This window comes from Aethalodelphis obliquidens, unplaced genomic scaffold (genome assembly GCF_003676395.1).
Source record: "Aethalodelphis obliquidens isolate GAN/ISIS:26980383/991018 unplaced genomic scaffold, ASM367639v1 scaffold26, whole genome shotgun sequence".
NCBI lineage: Eukaryota > Metazoa > Chordata > Mammalia > Artiodactyla > Delphinidae > Aethalodelphis > Aethalodelphis obliquidens.
The window spans coordinates 16,008,698-16,029,585 of NW_020837970.1; the positions used below are offsets into that span (position 1 = coordinate 16,008,698).

A 20,888-nucleotide genomic window follows, 5' to 3' on the forward strand; every position below is an offset into this window, starting at 1 on the left:
CACAGTTGGGTTTGGGGCTACTGCTACAGTGTTTTTCCAGGCTCCTGCCTCTATCCCTAACTTCACCCCGTCCCCAGAGTCAGCACCCCAGACCCCACCTGGACAGTTTCCGGGTGGGGAGCTCAGTGCCCATAGAGCAGCCCTTCCTCGTTGGGGGACAGTGTCTCTGTGGCTTGAGCTGACGCCTGCCTCCCAGAAGCTCCCATCTGGAGGGGCGGGGGTGTCTTGGTTCTGCATGGCCTCCTCCAGGCTTCCAGGGCTGCTTCCCCAGGATGTGGGAAGGCGTTCACCCTTGCCCGGGGCCCTCCCTGGGTCTCCCTGCCTTCCTTCCTCTGTGGTCTGGGCTCCGTCTCACAGGCTGACAGCCTTGTCTCAGATTTTAAGCTTCTGATCAGATTAGCAGCTTGGGAGGAGGAGGGTGGAGATAGGATCGTGCCTTCCCCAGCAGCCTGACATTTCCTGTTGGGGGGAGGGGAACGCCAACAGTCAGGGCCTGGTTCACCTCCCATCAACCTGGCAGGGACTCACCCTTTCCCAACCTTGGGGGAGGGAACTGCCTGCTGCACCCACCCTGGAGGCCAACAAGCTGTGTAGCCTGGGCACCCTGGTCCTGATTCTCCAGGGCTCAGTGGAGGACCAGCTCAGCTCTCGCCTTGGCCTAGAATCTTAGCGGCCTCACCCTGGCTGTGCTGTGGAGTCACCTGGGTCCTTAGCTCCCTGATCCTTGGAGGCCTCAGTTAACTGAGTAGTGGGTCCAGGCATCAGTATGTTTTCAAACTCCCTAGGAAAATAGTACTTTATATTCTTTATCATATCACTTTTTGTAAGTGTTGAATATATTCCTGTTTGCTTTTTCTATGTTGTTTTGTAGCCTTAGGAAGCGTTTCAAACATATCTGAATGTATAAAATAAGAGTAAATGCCCTACATGGTGTGATGCTGCATTATATATAAAACTGTGTGCATATATTAAATTTTGTCTCTTGAAAAAAAACCCAAAAAACTCTCTGGGTAGTTTTAAGGGGCATCTAGAGTTGAGAACCACTGGGCTAGGTGCCCAGCACCCACCTGTCCAGCTCCTACAATGTGTGGAAATAGTTTCACTAGAGTAAAACAGCCAGGGCCGTCTTATTATGTATATCACCTAATACTAATGTACATCTTTGTATTTTTGTTGTTGTTGTTGTTGTTGGAAGATTTTTAATCACAGTTTCAATTTCATTACTTGTGATTGGTCTGTTCATGTTTTCTGTTTCTTCCTGGTTCAGTCTTGGAAGGTTATACCTTTCTTAGAATTTGTCCATTTCTTCCAGGTTGTCCATTTTATTGGCATAGAGTGGCTTGTAGTAGTCTCTTAGGATGCTTTGTATTTCTGCGGTGTCTGTTGTAACTTCTCCTTTTTCATTTCTAATTTTATTGATTTGAGTCTTCTCCCTCTTTTTCTTGATGAGTCTGGCTAGTGGTTTATCAATTTTGTTTATCTTCTCAAAGAACCAGCTTTTAGTTTTATTGATCTTTGCAATTGTTTTCTTTGTTTCTATTTCATTTATTTCTGCTCTGATCTTTATGATTTCTTTCCTTCTGCTAACTTTGGGTTTTGTTTGTTCTTTCTCTAGTTCCTTTAGGTGTAACGTTAGATTGTTTATTTGAGATTTTTCTTGTTTCTTGAGGTAGGCTTGTATAGCTATAAACTTCCCTCTTAGAACTGCTTTTGCTGCATCCCATAGGTTTTGGATCGTCGTGTTTTCATTGTCATTTGTCTCTAGGTATTTTTTGATTTCCTCTTTGATTTCCTCAGTGATCTCTTGGTTATTTAGTAACGTATTGTTTAGCCTCCATGTGTTTGTGTTTTTTACGTTTTTTCCCCTGTAATTCATTTCTAATCTCGTAGCGTTGTGGTCAGAAAAGATGCTTGATATGATTTCAATTTTCTTAAATTTACTGAGGCTTGATTTGTGATCCAAGATGTGATCTATCCTAGAGAATGTTCTGTGTGCACTTGAGAAGAAAGTGTAATCTGCTGTTTTTGGATGGAATGTCCTATAAATATCAATTAAATCTATCTGGTCTATTGTATCATTTAAAGCTTCTCTTGCCTTATTTATTTTCATTTTGGATGATCTGTCCATTGGTGTAAGTGAGGTGTTAAAGTCCCCCGCTATTATTGTGTTACTGTCGATATCCTGTTTTATAGCTGTTAGTATTTGCCTTATGTATTGAGGTGCTCCTGTGTTGGGTGCATATATATTTATAATTTTTATATCTTCTTCTTGGATTGATCCCTTGATCATTATGTAGTGTCCTTCCTTGTCTCTTGTAACATTCTTTATTTTAAAGTCTCTTTTATCTGATATGAGTATTGCTACTCCAGCTTTCTTTTGATTGCCATTTGTATGGAATATCTTTTTCCATCCCCTCACTTTCAGTCTGTATGTGTCCCTAGGTCTGAAGTGGGTCTCTTGTAAACAGCATATATATGGGTCTTGTTTTTGTATCCATTCAGCAAGCCTGTGTCTTTTGGTTGGAGCATTTAATCCATTCACGTTTAAGGTAATTATTGATATATATGTTTCTATGACCATCTTCTTAATTGTTTTGGGTTTGTTTTTTTTTTGTTTTGTTTTTTTGGTACGCGGGCCTCTTACTGTTGTGGCCTCTCCCGTTGCAGAGCACAGGCTCTGGGCGCGCAGGCTCAGCGGCCATGGCTCATGGGCCTAGCCGCTCTGCGGCATGTGGGATCTTCCCGGACCGGGGCACGAACCCGTGTCCCCTGCATTGGCAGGCAGATTCTCAACCACTGCGCCACCAGGGAAGCCCTTGAGTTTGTTTTTGTAGGTCCTTTTCTCCTCTTGTGTTTCCCACTTAGAGAAGTTCCTTTAGCATTTGTTGTAGAGCTGGTTTGGTGGTGCTGAATTCTCTTAGCTTTTGCTTGTCTGTAAAGCTTTTGATTTCTCCATCAAATCTGAATGAGATCCTTGCTGGGTAGAGTAATCTTGGTTGTAGGTTCTTCCCTTTCATCACTTTAAGTATATCATGCCACTCCCTTCTGGCTTGTAGAGTTTCTGTTGAGAAATCAGCTGTTAACCTTATGGGAGTTCCCTTGTATGTTATTTGTCATTTTTTCCTTGCTGCTTTCAATAATTTTTCTTTGTCTTTAATTTTTGCCAATTTGATTACTACATGTCTCGGCGTGTTTCTCCTTGGGTTTATCCTGTATGGCACTCTCTGCGCTTCCTGGACTTGGGTGGCTATTTCCTTTCCCATGTTAGGGAAGTTTTTGACTATAATCTCTTGAAATATTTTCTTGGGTCCTTTCTCTCCTCTTCTCCTTCTGGGACCCCTATATTGTGAATGTTGTGTTTAATGTTGTCCCAGAGGTCTCTTAGTCTGTCTTCATTTCTTTTCATTCTTTTTTCTATATTCTGTTCCGCAGCAGTGAATTCCACCACTCTGTCTTCCAGGTCACTTATCTGTTCTTCTGCCTCAGTTATTCTGCTATTGATTCCTTCTAGTGTAGTTTTCATTTCAGTTATTGTATTGTTCATCTCTGTTTGTTTGTTCTTTAATTCTTCCAGGTCTTTGTTAAACATTTCTTGCATCTTCCTGATCTTTGCCTCCATTGTTTTTCCGAGGTCCTGGATCATCACAATCATTATTCTGAATTCTTTTTCTGGAAGATTGCCTATCTCCACTTCATTTAGTTGTTTTTCTGGGGTTTTATCTTGTTCCTTCATCTGGTACATAGCCCTCTGCCTTTTCATCTTGTCTGTTTTTCTGTGAATGTGGTTTTTGTTCCACAGGCTGCAGGGTTGTAGTTCTTCTTGCTTCTGCTGTCTGCCCTCTGGTGGATGAGGCTCCGTCTTTGTATTTTATAAGAAGGTATTTAAAAATTTAAATCAGTAAAAGTAAGTATTTAATAATTTTAAAGACAAAAATTGTGTAACATTTTGGAACCTCAAGTAAATGTAAACTTATAAAAACAGACCTTGTAATTCTGGTCTATATTAGCAGATAAACAAAAATGAAGTATTCAAAACATTGAAATCTACACACTTCAAAAACATAAAATCTGGGGCTTCCCTGGTGGCGCAGTGGTTAAGAATCCGCCTGCCAATGCAGGAGACATGGGTTCGAGCCCTGGTCTGGGAAGATCCCACATGCCGTGGAGCAACTAAGTCCGTGCACCACAACTACTGAGCCTGCGCTGTAGAGCCCGTGAGCCACAACTACTGAGCCCGTGTGCCTAGAGCCCGTGCTCCCAACAAGAGAAGCCACCACGATGGCTTGCACACCACAACGAAGAGTAGCCCCCGCTCACCGCAACCAGAGAAAAGCCTGCCTGCAGCAACGGAGACCCAACGCAGCCAAAGATAAAAATAAATTTATAAAAAAAAAAAGATCTTAAAAAAGGGTGGATATATGTATACGTATGACTGATTCACTTTGCTGTACAGCAAGAAACTAACACAACATTGTAAAGCAACTGTACTCCAACTAACACAACATTGTAAAGCAACTATACTCCAACATAAAAACAAAACAAACCCCAAAGCATAAAATCTAGTCATGAAAAATGGAAGATGAATTATTTGATCCCTTTTAGAGGAGAATCTTAAAATCAAAGTTGGCAGTATGTCACAAGTATTTTTTTTCTGTAACATTTTCTAGAAAAATATTTCCCTGACTCTACCCTAGTTGGGGAATGGTAAGAAGATATATTTGTGAGATGTCTTCGAACATTTTCCACTGATAGGGCCTTTTGGCTTTTTTTTTCTGGGATTGCAGTCTTTTATTTATAAGGGGCCATAGTTTTTGTTTCTAAAGCATTTCTGGTTTGTCCTTAAGTTCTTTAGTTTTATCTTGTTCAGATGGAGATTCCGATGTAACACTTCCTGTGTCAGTTTCAAAACTGTCATGTTGATATTCCACAAGTTAGGAAAGTCTGTGAATAGAGTAATAGTTATTCTTGCAACAGCATTTTGCTTTGTCTACTGCTGTGCAATGTCTAAAAAGGACTTAAAACATATTTCACATTTCAGCGTTTTTTTCTGGTTTTTTTTGGTTTTTTTTTTTTTTTTTACATTGTGATTGTCTTCTTTTAAGAACATACCAAAATTGAGAGATTAGTATAATGAATTTCCATGCCTGGCCTCAACAATTATCAACTCATGGCCAACCTTGTTTCACCTATACCCCTACCCATACACCCTGCTCCTGCCAGATTCTTTTGAAGCCGATTCAAGACATCATCTCATCTCTTCTGTGACTGCTTCAGTATACATCTCTGAAAAGGGCCCTTTAAAAAATGTAACCACTGGGGCTTCCCTGGTGGCGCAGTAGTTGAGAGTCTGCCTGCCGATGCAGGGGCCACAGGTTTGTGCCCCGGTCTGGGAACATCCCACATGCCACAGAGTGGCTGGGCCCATGAGCCATGGCCGCTGAGCCTGCGCGTCCAGAGCCTGTGCTCCGCAGCGGGAGAGGCCACAACAGTGAGAGGCCCGCATACCGCAAAAAACAAACAGACCAAAAAAATGTAACCATCAGCCTATTATTATATCTTACAAATTGATCATTTCTTGTTATCATAAAAAAATCCCGTGTTCAGATTTTCCCAGTTGTCTCATACATTTTTTTCAGTTGGTTTGAGATTTCAGATCTTAAAAATTCTGAAATACAGCAGAAACTAACACAACACTGTAAAGCAATTATACTCCAATAAAGATGTTTTAAAAAAAATTCTGAAATAAAAATTTTAGACCAAGCAAAAGAGACCATTTTGGCATGGAAGTGCAGGATTCACCAACAGAGCCTGCAACCACTGGGTAGAAGTTTCTAGACAAGTAGGCCAGACCGTGTCTCTAGGTTTCAGAGTGCAGTGGATGGCAAAATCGTTCAGTCATTCAGTAAACATGTGTTCATTCCACAGTGACGCGGGGCCCAGTCCTGGGTTGGGCACCTCGGACAGAGCGGTGAACAAGACAGACTGGGCCAGTCTTGAGGGGAGCCAGAGCTCATTACACCGTGAGGTTTGCAAAGGGGGTGATATAGACCCTTGCAGGTGGTATTGAGCATAGCCTGGAGCAATGGGTAGAATTCCATCAAGAAGAGATCGTGGAGGGAGCGGTGTCTCTCCCCCAGTAATCAGCAAGGGCAAAAGCATGGAAGTGTGAAAGCCCGGTGCGTGCCCGGACAGTGATGGGTGGTGGGCCTCGGGGGTGTCTCAAGGCTGGGGACGGGTGAGGCTACTGCGGGCTCGAGGATATGCCTTATAAGGAGCGGGGGCCTCTGGGGCCTTCCAGAAGGGACCCCACAATTTTGTGGTAGGAACCTAAGGTGTGGACCGTGAGTCTGGGAGCCTTGCAGGAACTCTGAGGAGTTACTTGGCGTTCCTGGCCCTTCGCGGGGCGGGGCCTCAGCGAGACTGGAGCCCCTCCCCTGGGGGCGGCCAGTGTCTGCCTGGACCTCCACGTGCCTCCAGGGCGAGCATGGTGCCCTGCACGCAGAACGGGCTCACTGTGTGTCTACTACTGATGATCTTCCGGCGCTCCCAGTGCAGGGCACCCCTGTCCCCTTCCCCCTTCACCATGGCCGGCACAGAGGGAGCCCCCTAAGGCCTTCGGCTTGGGGAAAGGCGGTGGCTTTTCCAAAACGTGTCAGCTATCTGGCTTTGGAACCTGGGCCCCAGCGACCCTGAATGGGGGACTGCAAGGCCAGCGTTGCCCCAGGGCCAGCAGGCAGGCGGGGGGGGGGCGGGGGGCGCGTGGAGGAAGGCTTGAGACGAGAGCTTCTCATGAGGAAATGCCAATATTTGCAACCCTGGGCTGGCTCGCATAGCTAGTTTATCCAAGACTGGCCAACGGTTGGAGGACTCATTCATTTATTTCCTTTTAATAGCATTGGCGCTTTGGTAAAAAAAAAAAAAAAAAAGAATGAATTAACAAATACATAAATAAATAGTAATGCACATGCTCATTGTGGGCAAACTCTCATGTTATAGAAAAGTAGAAGCGAGAGAATAAAGCAAATCCCAAGAGGTAAACCCTACCGTCTAGAGAGAACAACTGTGAACACTTTGTGGAATCCTTTCAAACACTTTTCTGTCCATAAATACAAGCACTTAAATGGAACACAGTTCTATACAGATGGCATTACAAGATTTATGCTGCTCCATAACCTGCTTTTTTCACTTAATTGCATGTCATGACACCGTTTCCTGTCCATAACCACAGATCTGTAACATTTTTAGAGCCCACAGTACAATTTTACATGGATGTACCAAACTTACCCAGACAGCTCTCTAGTGCCAGAAATTTGGATTGTTTCCAGTTTTTCTCTACAACGTGCTAAAGAGTATCATTCAGCTTTTTTTAGATGTGCATTAATTGCCTAGCAGTAAATATCTAGGATAGCTGGGATAGCTGGAACAAAGGAAAGATTCCTTTCACGCTGCACAGGAGGTCACCATGGCAACCCCACCCCAGTGTGGCGCACCCATTAGCCTAAGCTCCAGCCAGGGAGGTGGGTCAGAGACAAGGGGAAACAATCCATTTTCAAGCAGAATTCTAAGCCAACACAGAAGCAGCATGAAGGAGCATTAATGCAGAACTGAGATGGTTCAGGATGCAGTCGTGTTCTCTGGTAGACACCTTGGCTTTTCATTCTCACAAGTGCCATCAATGCTTTTATTATCCTCATTTAGCTGATAAGAGAAATTCAAGTTGAAGAGGTTAAGTAATCTGCCCGAGGGCACACAGTAAATGATGGAGCCAGGGTTGAAAGTGGCCTGCATCCACGCCTCATAATTCTCCTTACCTGACCTAGGGTCACCAGCCACCCTCTCTTCCCTTACCATCCCTGAGACTTCCAGTCCTGACTCCCCACCCCTCCAGTGTGTTCATTCCCGCCGCATCAGACGGGGTGTGCACTGAGCCTTCATCTGGACTCTTCCCAGGCTCCGCCCTGACCACCTGCCACTCCACACCCTATGCCACCTCCACACTGAACTATAGACAGCTCTTTCTTCCTCCATGCCTTGGCTTCTGCTACACCCTCAGCTTAGAATGCTCGCTCCTCCGTGGCTGCTGGGCTCCTGTTTATTCTTTTTCTTTTTTAATAAATTTCTTTTTTATTATTTTGGCCGCATTGGGTCTTTGTTGCTGTGCGCGGGCTTTCTCTAGTTGTGAGCGGGGGCTATTCTTGTTGCGGTGTGCGGGCTTCTCATTGCAGTGGTTTCTCTTGTTGCGGAGCATGGGCTCTAGGCGCACAGGCTTCAGTAGTTGTGGCTCGCGAGCTCTAGAGCGCGGGCTCAGTAGTTGTGGTTCGCGGGCTCTAGAGTGCAGGCTCAGTAGTTGTGGCACGTGGGCTTAGTGGCTCCGTGGCATGTGGGATCTTCCCGGACCAGGGGAACCTGTGTCCCCTACGTTGGCAGGCGGATTCTTAACCACTGCGCCACCAGGGAAGCCCTCCTGTTTGTTCTCCAAGGCTTAGCTCAAGCTTCGTTTCTTCAAGAGGTTTTTTCCTGACTCCCTAATGTGACGTCTCTTCTCTGTGTTCCCCTGGAAGCATCTGGTTCTAACTACAGTTTGACCATCAGATGTACTTTGTGTCAGTTGTCAGTGTTGAGCTCCTAAAATGTGAGCTCTTAAGGGGTGGAATCATCATATTCGTTTCTCCAGCCCCACATCCTACCTTGGACACAGAGTGGGTATTCAGTAAATGTACGCTGAGTGAATGAGTAAATAACCGAGCATCTTCCCGTTCACTTTCCATTTCTGCTTCCAGCCCCAGGGACTACTTTAACGCAAGCAGATTGGATGAGCACCCTGCCCACCAGGAACCGCTCCCTGCTTCCCCGCCTCTTACCTGGCTGGTTCCCCAATATTGCCCGACAAGAGCTGGCCCCAAGCTCCATCCTCCATAAGCCCCAGTCACCTCTTTTCCTACCCTTGCCTTGCCAGGGTAACTGAGGTACGGGGCGAATCTTTTCTATCCCCGCCCCGCCCCACCTCCCCATCCCAACTTTGTTAGTTTTGCCCCAGCAGTCCTAGGAACCCTTTTCTCATTCCTTGGGCTCCTCTGTCTGTGGCTCCTCTCCTTGAGAAACCTCAAGTGCTTTGCAAGTCACCTGTCTCTGCCTCCTAAATCGATACGTAGCCTCAACTTCTCCTCCAAAACGTGGTCACATTTTTAAATGGCAATCTGTGCGAATCCAACTTGACTGAAAACTGCCCTGGTCTTCCTCCCTCCCTTCATGGGTGTCACCATTTCCCAACCCTTGGGACATGACCCTCTGAGACCCCTGTGATCAACTGAAACCTGACCCTTATCACTAGGTCTCCAAACTCAGAGCTCCTGGCCAGGCCTCGTTGGCACATGGGGGCTACCGAGAAGCTCAGAGGCTTCCCTCGCGTTCCCCACGGGACGGGACAGCCAGCTGCTGCCGTGGGCGAATCTGACCCAGGGCTGTAGATCTTTAGATTTGTCAAGAGAAACTGGAGTCCAGGCTTTTACGTGAGGTCCCTTGATTTTTTAATATTGGCCTAGGTTTTTTTTTTCCTTAATAGACTTTTTTTTTAAAGTGCCGTTTTAGGTTTTAGAAAAACTGTGCAGAAAGTAGAAGGTTCCCAGTGCCCCTTCCCTTCCCCCACAGTTTCTCCTATTATTAATATCTTGAGTTAGTGTGGTACATCTGGTACAAGTGATGAACCATGTTGACACATGACTGTGAACTAATGTTAGGGTTCACTCTTTGTGTTGTATATTCTACGGGCCTTCACAAGTGCATACTGTCTTGTATCCGTCACAGCAGTGTCATGCCATTTAAGTCTGCTTTCCACACTCTCCTCCCACTATGCCCCTCCTTTGCATTGTCTCCACCCAGCCCGTACGCAGGTCTTCTCACCTCTCTGGACTCCTTGGAGCTCCCTATCCCTGGTCATGGACAGTTTCCTGTCCCTCTCACCTCTCCATCAGACTGTAAGTTCCCTGAGGCCCTCAGAGAAGGCTAAGAAGTCTAGAAGGCTGAGTCTCCCCAGCGCCTGGCGCAGGGGCTTGAACGCTTTGGGGACTCACTATAGCCTGTGTCAATGCTTGCTTATGGGCCGGGTCTGGGGCTTCCAGGGAAAATGCTTTGGGTGCAGTTGACGACAGGGAGAGGGCAGGGGGCAAGCAACGGAGACCCAGGCAAATCTCGTTTCAGTGGCTGCACGGAGGGGAGGGAGAATAGATGTCCCAGTAAGTCCAGTTTTAGAAAGGGGAACGTTGAGGACAAGCACAGCTCTGGGTTGTGGGATGTTTGAATCCTTAGCAGGAGTGAGCGGAGGTCTCCAGGGAGCAGGGAAGGAGATGCCCCCAGAGAATTCCCCCCTGCTTCCCCCACCTGTCCCTTCCCCTCCTGCCCAAGCAGCTGCCTCCAGTAGGAAAACGGGTGAGCAAGCAAGTATGGGAAAACAGATCAAAAACACCTCCCTAGTGAAGCTGACCTTCCCCCCACCCCTCGCCCCCAGCCCCGATGGCAACCCTGGGGTCCCTCCTACTGGCACCTGCCCAACTCTGCCCCCAGTTAGGCAGAAGAGGACACACACCTCCCACTCCGCTGACGGAGCCCAAAGCAGTGACTTGCTGTTCCTGTAACATGCCTCTGGGCCTTTGCACGAGCTGTTCCTCCGGCCAGCTATGCCCACTCCAAACTGACGGATCCTCTCTGACCTCTTACGCCCCAAACAAACGTCACCTCCTCTGTAAAGCTGACCCTAAACTTCGCCTCCCTCAAGCCTGACAGCACCCCACCCTCCCCCAGATGCTTCCACAGAACTGTTTCCATTATCCACGTAGCATCTAACCCACTGGGTCACTGGTTTGTGCGCCGCCCTTGTTGTGTGTGCGCCTCCCACAAGGCGCAGCTTGTGGTTACACCCTGCATCCCAGGTCTCAGTGGAGTTCCAGCACCTAGCAGCCTCATTTCATGGATAAATGGATGGACACATGAATGAATGGAGCTCTTCTTTCGGTTTGTGTTTGGGCTGTGCCACGTGGCTTGCAGGATATTGGTTCCCCGACCAGGGATTGAACCCGGACACAGTGAAGACACCAAATCCTAATCTCTAGACTGCCAGGGAATTCCCAATGGACCACCTCAGAGTAGAACAGTCAACATGCTTCAACATGCTATTACTGGGTCTCTTCTTTTATATTAAAACAGATCCAGGCCCTGTCTTCAAGGAATCTAAATTGTGGCTGCCTAAACAACCACACCTAAAAGAGTCAGAGGGCTTCCCTGGTGGCGCAGTGGTTGAGAGTCTGCCTGCCGATGCAGGGGACACGGGTTCGTGCCCCGGTCCGGGAAGATCCCACATGCCGCGGAGCGGCTGGGCCCGTGAGCCATGGCCGCTGAGCCTGCGCATCTGGAGCCTGTGCTCCGCAACGGGAGAGGCCACAGCAGTGAGAGGCCCCCGTACCGGAAAAAAAAAAAAGGGGAGGCTCTTCTGGTCCAGCCGTTCTTCTCTCTAGATACCTGGCAGCCTTGGTCCCCCCTGAACTCCATGGACACGTCACAGTGTGTGTGACTCTAGATGAAAAAAAGCCATAGCTCCCCAAAATCAGTACAGGTGACCTGTGACATTAGAAACTGTTTTGACTGTGACCTTCAAGAAGAAATACCTTTGGGACTGGGCTGGGCGGTGGAGAGAAGACATGAGGATGTGTTTGTCAAGGGCTACAAATTTTCAGTTATGCAAGATGAATAAATTCTGGCTATCTACTGTGCAATACTGAAACTGTAGTTAACAATACAGTATTGTACACTTGAAATTTGCTAAGAGGGGAGATCTCTTAAGTGTTTACATCATAAAAAAATATATGGTAACTGTGAGGTGATGGATATGTTAATTAGCTTTATTGTGGTGATTATTTCATGATGAATATGTAGAGCGAATCAAGTTCTACACCTTAAATATATATAATTTTTAATTGTTAATTATACCTCAATAAAGCTGGAAAAATTAATTAGAAGAAAAAAGAAATACCTTTTGTGTTACAACCCAGTACACACATATGGTCATATGTAATACCACAAATATACATAACATACATAACAGAAATATCACAAAATGATACTTATCTGTACTGTATGCAATACGCTGATATTTTCTGTTCTTTTATTTTGCAAACTATTCTTTTTTTTGCGGTACGCGGGCCTCTCACTGTTGTGACCTCTCCCGTTGTGGAGCACAGGCTCCGGACGCACAGGCTCAGCGGCCATGGCTCACAGGCCCAGCCGCACTGCGGCATGTGGGATCTTCCCAGACCGGGGCACGAACCCGCGTCCCCTGCATCGGCAGGCAGACTCTCAACCCCTGCGCCACCAGGGAAGCCCCAAACTATTCTATTTTTAAATGCTAGTCATGATCCACGAAGTTGATTTTATGATCTACTGACAGGTTGTGACCTTCAGTTTGGAAAACACTGCATTAACAGACCCGGTAATCGTGGTTTTAATTACCAGCAAGCTCTCTGGAAGTTGTGTGTATTTTGCTGAGGTGGGCATGTGACCCTGGCTGTGGGCAGGCTGGAGTTCAGGTACAAGTCATCCAGCTAAGGAGAGACGCGCTCACTCTCCTGGGATTTGGTCCTTCTCTCCCTGTGGTGGGTTTCGGAACTGGCACTGGGACTGCTGGTCTTTCAAATCCTGTTGTCCATCTATGTATATGTTCCCACTGTTCATTACAGACCTCGTTTCATCCTGACCTTGCCAAGCCGACGTTGAGTGACCTCAGACAAGTCATTTCCTATCTGGGGTCTTTATCAATAGAATAGGATTAAGGGTGGTTGTACTAGTCTGTGCTTCTCAAAGAAGGAGGGATTTTGCAGCAGTAAGTTGTATATAATTCCTCTGTATGTATATCTGTGTGTATGAGTGCTATGGTCTGAATATGTACATCCCCCCAGAATTCATATGTTAGAATCCTAACGCTGTGTGTTGGTATTAGGAGGTGGGGCATTTGGGAGGTAATTAGGCAGAGCCTTCGTGAATGGGTTTAGTGCCCTTATAAAAGAGGCCCAAGAGAGCCCCCTTGCCCCTTCTGCCATGTGAGGACACAGCATGAAGTTGGCAGTCTGCAGCCTGGAAGAGGGCCTTCACCAGAGCCCAGCCATGCTGGTACACTGGTCTTGAACTTCCAGCCTCTAGAACTGTGAGGAATAAATATTCGTTGTTTATAAGCTACCCAGGTAATGGTATTTTGTTATAGCAACGTGTAGGGACGAAGACGATATGTACATTTATGATTTATACTTTTTCTGGAAGATTTGGAGAAAATAAAATTTTATATTAATACAAACATAGCTAGGTTATGGAGCAGACTATAAAACTCACAATGCTTTTTTAAAAAATATACTTCTTTTTATTGCAGTAAAATATACACAAGATAAACTTTAACATTTTAACTTTTTTCTGTTGTTTTTTCTTTGCGGTGCGCGGGCCTCTCACTGTTGTGGCCTCTCCCGCTGCGGAGCACAGGCTCCGGACGCGCAGGCTCAGCGGCCATGGCTCACGGGCCCAGCCGCTCCGCGGCATGTGGGATCTTCCCGGACCTGGGCACGAACCCGCGTCCCCTGCATGAGCAGGCGGACTCTCAACCACTGCGCCACCAGGGAAGCCCTTAACTATTTTTAAGTGTACAATTCAGTGACACAAAGTACATTCACAGTGTTGTGCAACCATCACCACTATCCATTTCCAGAACTTTTTCATCATCCCAAACAGAAACTCTTGTACCCATTAAACAATTACTCCCCATTCCTTCCTCCCCCTAGCCTCTGGCAACCACCATTCTACTTTCTCTCTCTATGGATTTGACTTTGTACCGGATATAAGTGAAATCATACAATATTTGTCCTTTGGCGTCTGGCTTATTTTACTTAGCATGGTTTCAAGGTTCATCCGTGTTGTAGCATGTGTCAGAATTTCACTCCATTCTGAGGCTGAATAATATTCCATTGTATGTATATACCACATCTTGCTTATCCATTCATCTGTTGATGGACACTTAGATCGTCTCTACCTTTTGACTATTGTAACTAATGCTGCTGTGAACATGGGTGTACAAACATCTGTTTGGTCCCTGCTTTCTATTCTTTTGCATATATACTGAGGAGTGGAATTGCTGGATCATATGGTAATTCTATGTTTAACCCGTTGAAGAACTACCACACTGTTTTCCACAGGAGTTACACCGTTTGATAATGCCATCAGCAATGCACTATGGTTCCAATTTCTCCATATCCTCATCCGCACTTGTTCTTTTCTTTCTTTCTTTCTTTTTTGTAATAGCCAACCTAATGGGTGTGAAGTGGTATCTCATTGTGGTTTTGATTTGCATTTTCCTAATGACTAGTGGTGCTGAGCACCTTTTTGTGTACTTATTGGCCATTTGTATATTTTCTTTGGAGAAAGGTCTATTCAAGTCATTTTGAACTGGGTTGTTTGATTTTTGTTGTTGTTGAGCTGTAGGAGCTCTTTATATATTCTGGATATTAATCTCTTATCAGATATGTGGTTTGCAAATATTTTCTCCCACTCTGTGGGCTGTCTTATTACTTTTTTTTATCTGTCAATATATTTTTTCTTTTTTTAAATTAGTTATCTATTTTGTACATATTAGTGTATACATGTCAATCCCAATCTCCCAATTCATCCCACCACCACCACCCCAACACTGCTTTGCCCCCTTGGTGTCCATACGTTTGTTCTCTACATCTGTGTCTCTATTTCTGCCTTGCAAACCGGTTCATCTGTACCATTTTTCTAGATTCCACATTTATGTGTTAATAGATGATATTTGTTTTTCTCTCTTTTTTCTTTAATAGATGTTTATTGGAGTATAATTGCTTCACAATACTGTGTTAGTTTCTGTTGCACAACAAAGTGAATCAGCCATATGCATACACATGTCCCCATATCCCCTCCCTCTTGCATGTCCCTCCCATTCTCCCTATCCCACCCCCCTAGGTCATCTCAAAGCACCGAGCTGGTCTCCCTGTGCTATGCGGCTGCTTCCCACCAGCCGACTATTTTACATTCAGTAGTGTATATATGTCGATGCTACTCTCACTTCGCCCCAGCTTCGCCCTCCCACCCCATGTCCTCAAGTCCATTCTCTGTGTCTACATCTTTATTCCTGCCCTGCAACTAGGTTCATGGGTACCATTTTTTTTTTAGATTCCATATGTATGTGTTAGCGTACGGTATTTGTTTTTCTCTTTCTGACCTACTTCGCTCTGTATGAGAGTCTCTAGGTCCAACCACGTCTGTACCAATGACCCAGTTTCGTTCCTTTTCGTGGCTGAGCAATATTCCATTGCATTTATGTACCACATCTTCTTTATCCATTCGTCTGTCGATGGGCTCTTATTGGTTTCTTGATAGTGTCCTTTGATACTCAAGAGATCTTAATTTTCACGTCTGAAGGTGGCGTGGGGGCTGCTTCTAGGCTCTGCCTCCCACCCTCTTCCCCAAGGGCACGTTAGTCCTCTGTGGTATTGAGGACCTTTGGTGGTCCTCTGGTACAGGGATGGAATGGGAACTCTGCCCGGTCACCTCCTGGGCTCAGAGCTGTTTTCTGTTTACCATGAAGGACATCTCGACAGGCCTGGAGGAGGCAGAGGGTCTGAAGTGTGACTCAGACCCCGAGCCTCACCAGCAGCTGCCCCTTAGCTAGCAGCCTCCCGCCACATCCAGGAAGCTGGGGCCTTATCAGGACCAGTCAGCATTCAGACAGCTCTGGGGCCCACCCAGCCTAGCACGGACTGATGAGTAGGGGCAAAAGGTGACTCTGGTCCTCTCTCCACTTACTCCCCACTGGTTTCTCACGGAACCTGAACTCCTGCTGGTAGCCTCACTTCTTTGGGTCAAATGTATGACCTCTTCTCAGGAACTTCCTGATCTCATGCTTGTAGTTTTCTAAAAGCAAGCAATGGAGAGATTCCCTTCCAAACAGCATTCTTTGCCTTTGCTATGTAGGCCCAGCAAGGAATTTTATGTTTTCCAACATAACATTTTTCAGAAAAGCGGGAGCTGGGTCCATCCAGAGTTCTTCCTATTTAGGGTCACTCTGTTCCTGTATGTTGAACAATGGGCTGTATGGGCTGCTTGAAGGAAGTCACGGTCACCTGAAACTCTCGCCATCAATGCTTGTTTGGGATCCTTTCAGAAGACACCTGACATACACAATCAATTTAAAAAGAGAGAAGGACAAAAAATGTAATACAGATTGAGATTTATTCCCAGGAATCTGGTCTTCCATTTGCAAGTACTGGTTTTGTTGTGAAGGAGCTTTTAATGATCTCTGTAAAAACCAGAGTAGTGGGTCTGGAGAGAGTAGCTATGCAGACTGACCCGAGCCAATCACTCGTTTACCCTCACTGTATTTCATCCATTACTACGTGCACGTTTTTTTTTAAACATTAAAACAGCTCTGAAATCAGGATTCATTTCCAATCAGTGCTGTCTCACGATTATAATTGGCGACAATTTTTTTTCGGTCTTAGTGGTACACAAAGTGGTGGTGTGACTTCCAGCCGAGCACATGTGAAGTTCCTGGAAATACCGTCTCAGGCGCTATCAGTACTTCGAGGTCCATGAGGGCTAGAGGACCCCCAATCTGACCGGCAGGTGGCGCAGCACAGCGGGAGTCTCAGGCTGAGTCCCACCCCCTGCCCCTCCCCCCAAACAAATATTTTCCCCCAAGCGGGCACAAAAACATTAAGATGACCTGTTTTGTTGGCAGAAGTCCTTGCAACCTACCCTCTTAGGGGCTCTTAAGCACCTTTCTTGAAAGTTCGTGTGAGCTGATGTGACAGCTGTCTGGTGGCATGCGTCAGCTGAACTTCTTATGGGTTCAAGCCCAGAATCCTCCTGGTAAGGCTCATCTGGGCTCATTCAGAGGGGGAGCCGCTTTGGGGCATCCTCTGCTCATGCAGGAGGGAGGGTGCCTGGGCAACACTTCTCATCAGTGTACATTTCTCTAATTCCACTCATTTCTCCAATGAGACAGCATCCATCTGGCTAATTAGTAAACCCTCTGGTGTTGATCCAAAATAACTCCAACTGAACCAAAGTTGTGGCCTCTGGAATGTGAACTTAAGGTTTGTGTTTCAAATGCTAATGAACCACCACCCCAGGGGTATGGGTTAAAACTAACATTTTCACATCACACTGTCTGTGTGAAGTGTTTGAAAGCAAATTGCCTACAGTGTCATAATAGCGAATGAATACTTGGGGTACATTTTTAGCAACAGCATTAAACACAGCTTCAAAAAGTGTAGCTTTCGAATAACTTAGATGGAAATGAGATTTTTTTTTTTTTTTTTTTTTTTTTGCGGTACTCGGGCCTCTCACTGTTGTGGCCTCTCCCGTTGCGGGGCAACAGGCTCCGGACGCGCAGGCTCAGCGGCCATAGCTCACGGGCGCAGCTGCTCCGCGGCATGTGGGATCTTCCTGGACCGGGGCACGAACCCGTGTCCCCTGCATCGGCAGGCGGACTCTCAACCACTGCGCCACCAGGGAAGCCTGAGAATATTTTACTTAAACTGTGTTAGGTGACTCCAAAAAGTGGCTGTGTTATGAAGATACTGTTGTCAAAGATGCATGCAAAGATTGTGAACACACATTTCTATGAACTAGGAGTGGAAAAACAATATTTTAAAATTAATACTGGGATTTCCCTGGTGGTGCGGTGGTTAAGAATCTGCCTGCCGATGCGGGGGACACGGGTTCGAGCCCTGCTCCAGGAAGATCCCACGTGCCGCAGAGCAACTAAGCCCACGCGCCACAACTACTAAGCCTGTGCTCTAGAGCCCACGAGCCACAACTAGTGAGCCCACGAGCCACAACTACTGAACCTGCGAGCCACAACTACTGAAGCCCGCGCGCCTAGAGCCCGAGCTCCGCAACAAGAGAAGCCACTGCAATGAGAAGCCCTCATACCACAATGAAGAGTAACCCCCGCTCACCGCAACTAGAAAAAGCCCGCGCACAGCAACGAAGACCCAACGCAGCCAAAATAAATAAATTTATTAAAATAAATAAATAAAATTAAATTAATACTATGTTGGATATGGTAAGGGATTCTAAATAGGTACGTCTAACTAAATTAATAAATTAATGTGATAAAGAGAGTGTGTACCATTTGCATCCCTAGAAGTTGTATATTTTTTTGGACCCTCTCATTGGGGAAACAGCCCATCAGTTTATAGTCAGCCACCTAATATGTAAACATATTCATTCGGGAGGTGATAAGTTTTGCTGGCCATGTCCTTTAGGTCCTGGGATACACAGTGTGTAGGCTCAAGTTTACTGGGGGAGGATCCAGGAATATGGATAGAGCACTAGCCTGAAACAGATAAGAAGTCAGGTGCAAATTTCACCTCTTGTTAATTTCCCTTGGTTAAATCTGCCAGGACTAGCCTGAAACCTCCTGGTGGTGGTTTTGTTGTTGTGATTTCTCTCTTTTTTTTTTAGGGCTAAATCAGGAGAACTTGGCAGGTCCCTGAAAGTGTATAACAGCCCATTTTCCTTTTTTTTTTTTTTAAAAAAAGCTGCTTTAAAACATATTTTAAAGCTGTGGATCCTCTTTTAAATGAAATCCTATATGGAACACCAATATACTGTTGAAATATCAGCTAAGCTTCACATTGTGCATTTTTAAAAATATTTATTTATGTATTTGGCTGTGTTGGGTCTTAGTTGCGGCATGTGGGATCTTTTCATTGCAGCATGCGAACTCTTAGTTGTGGCATGTGGGACCTAGTTCCCTGACCAGGGATCGAACCCGGGGCCCCTGCATTGGGAGCACGGGGTCTTAGCCACTGGACCACCAGGGAAGTCCCTCACATTGTGTTTTGATTTCAGAATTCTCTGAAGCCTTTTGTCTTATTCAGTCTTATTTCTAAGACCTCTGTGAAAAGAGACAACAAAATAAGCTTCAGTTTGAAATACTGGAAATTACACTCTGGTTTTTACAATGTTGGTGAAATTAAGAACTAGCTTGTGATGGCTAAAAAGACCAGTGAGTTCATTTTATGTTCAGTTAATCTGAAATGATTAACAATGGGCACAACATAGAAATCATCAGCTGTGCTTTAGTCACTGCCCATGATTATCCATGGATGTTTCACAGTATTGACAAATATAAAAGTTTACATTTTACATGCAAAATAACAATGTATTAATGGGAGAGTCCTTATTTCTTTGAATGGTGGAAAAACACCACACAAGAAATCTCCACCTGTTGAAACAGCAACGTCAAGTTTGGTCTTACCTGTGAGTTTTGTCTCAACCTGATTAATTGGTAAAGAGGGTCATTGTTCAGCATCTAGTTTATAAACATCATAGTGAACACTGTATTTTTCATCTTTTCTCAGTAGCAAAGAAAAATTAAGTCCTAGTGCTTTGTGCTAAGACTTAATTCCCCTTAATCAAAGTGACTTCTCTTAAAAGGAAACTTACGCCTCTTATATTTTCTTTCTCAGAGAGAGGACTTGTGTTATTATATTTTTACTGTAATTAAGAAAAATTTCAACCAAGACATCTTCTGATTGAAATAGGGGTAGAAGTAACCTTTCTGTTTCTCCTAGTTACTGGTACAACGTCCACCCCCACAAAAGTGGTCCCTGGAATGTAACTTAGGGTCCCACAGAATGCAGTCTCGAAGTCTCCAATCTCTCTACGTAGCCTGTAGTCCTCAGATCAAATAACACAACTCCAGAAGCATCCCCATCCCCACCCCAACCTCCCTCCACAGACATCCACGCAAACCGGAAATCAAATGATAGCATCTTTGGCAAGCCCCCTAACTTTCCAACGCCTCGGTTTTCCTGCCTGCAAAATATAAAATCAGTTTCATATCGGAAAATGATTAACAATAGCAAGCGTTTGTTGGATCTTTGCTTTATGGCAGGCCCTTCACGTAGGTTCTCTCTTTTAATCATAACCACCACCCTATGCAGAAAGTAACTGCTGTTATTTCCATTTCACAGATGGGGAAACTAAGGCACAAGGAGTTAAGTTCCTTGCCTGGAATGGCACAGGAAATGGCAAACCAGTCTTTAAACCCATGTGGCTTGAATCCAGCCCCGAGGCCCTTAAGTGCTCTGCCTTAATTCCTGAGACGGAGTGGTGAAGGTGAAGGAGACCAGGTGGGCAGGCAAGGTGACCAGCACAGGCTTGGCACAGAGTGGGTGAGGGTTCCTGTCCTTCGAGGGTGACTTGTCTTGGTTAGTTGGGTGCATATCTGTCTCATCTTTTCCTTTATACACTTCTTGGGGACAAGGACTGTCTTTTCATCTTTTTAAAAATGTTTTCCTGTGCAACATAGGAATACAATGGTTGGAGGACACCTATTTTCCTCCATTCTGTGTGTCACAAACCTATGCAATTTTTATTTCAGTTAAATTCTCCTTTTCCCTCCAGCTGCTGCAGCTCACAGGGTGTAATCAGCTCTACATTGAGCCCTTAACCTTATTCGTCACATGATAAAAATGCCGGACACACTGGTTGAATGAAGTGTGTGAATTGTATGCTGCTAAGTATTACCCTCCTTTTGTATGTTTTGTCGGGTCATCCTTCCTGGATTGTGTGTGCTGTGAGAGTAGGGACCATTTCTTTCCTTTTTCTTGCCCATGACATTGAAATCCAGGGAGAACCAGGGGACCAAGGTGGGCAAGTTCGTGGAAACCCAACCTTGGTCCCACCATTGCTAGAGGTTTTTCTGATGTGCCTGAGTCTCCCCTGGTACCAGACCGTTGCCTCTCATCCTGCCACCAGGTGAATTAGTGGTACATCTGGGAGTGAAAACCAGGAGGACCAAGGCGTGCCAGGCCCACTTATATCAG

The 20,888-nt window shown here is 45.6% G+C and overlaps 1 protein-coding gene across 8 annotated transcripts in view; it reads left to right on the forward strand.

Annotated features, from left to right (window-relative positions):
* The window catches only part of PAQR5 (progestin and adipoQ receptor family member 5), a 90,029-nt gene that overhangs the window by 19,217 nt on the left and 49,924 nt on the right, over window positions 1-20,888 (forward strand). Inside the window, exon 1 of one of the 8 annotated variants that reach the window (XM_027123463.1) lies at window positions 19,876-20,192. The exons of the other annotated variants lie outside the window; for them this stretch is intronic. The gene's annotated coding sequence lies outside the window, so the exon portion shown is untranslated. Of the gene's footprint in view, window positions 1-19,875; window positions 20,193-20,888 lie in introns of those variants that run through there. 8 annotated transcript variants of the gene reach the window in all.